Source organism: Penaeus monodon, chromosome 34 (genome assembly GCF_015228065.2).
Source record: "Penaeus monodon isolate SGIC_2016 chromosome 34, NSTDA_Pmon_1, whole genome shotgun sequence".
Classification (NCBI taxonomy): Eukaryota; Metazoa; Arthropoda; class Malacostraca; order Decapoda; family Penaeidae; genus Penaeus; species Penaeus monodon.
This window is the reverse complement of record NC_051419.1, coordinates 34221028-34221232: the sequence shown is the minus strand read 5'-3', so window position 1 is coordinate 34221232 and position 205 is coordinate 34221028. Positions and strand designations below refer to the sequence as shown.

General features: G+C 41.0%; 1 protein-coding gene across 1 annotated transcript in view; it reads right to left on the bottom strand.

Moving 5' to 3' along the window:
- The window catches only part of LOC119594772 (chymotrypsin BII-like), a gene marked incomplete at its 3' end in the record, with an annotated part of 2129 nt that overhangs the window by 462 nt on the left and 1462 nt on the right, over positions 1-205 (bottom strand).

Genomic DNA, 205 nt, shown 5'->3' with positions numbered 1-205 from the left:
ACGCGTAAGTATCACATATCACCGCTTTCCCAAAGACAGTCGCGTCCCTGCTGAGGACTAGCAGGGGGGTCGTGAAGCCTCGAGGGAAAATATCGTAGATGAATGTGACATACTATGGAGACATGTCTTAAAGGTATCTTGTATTGTAATTTGGTTAAAAAATCTTATATAGATTTTAAGAAATATTTCCCCTCTCTCTCTTCTC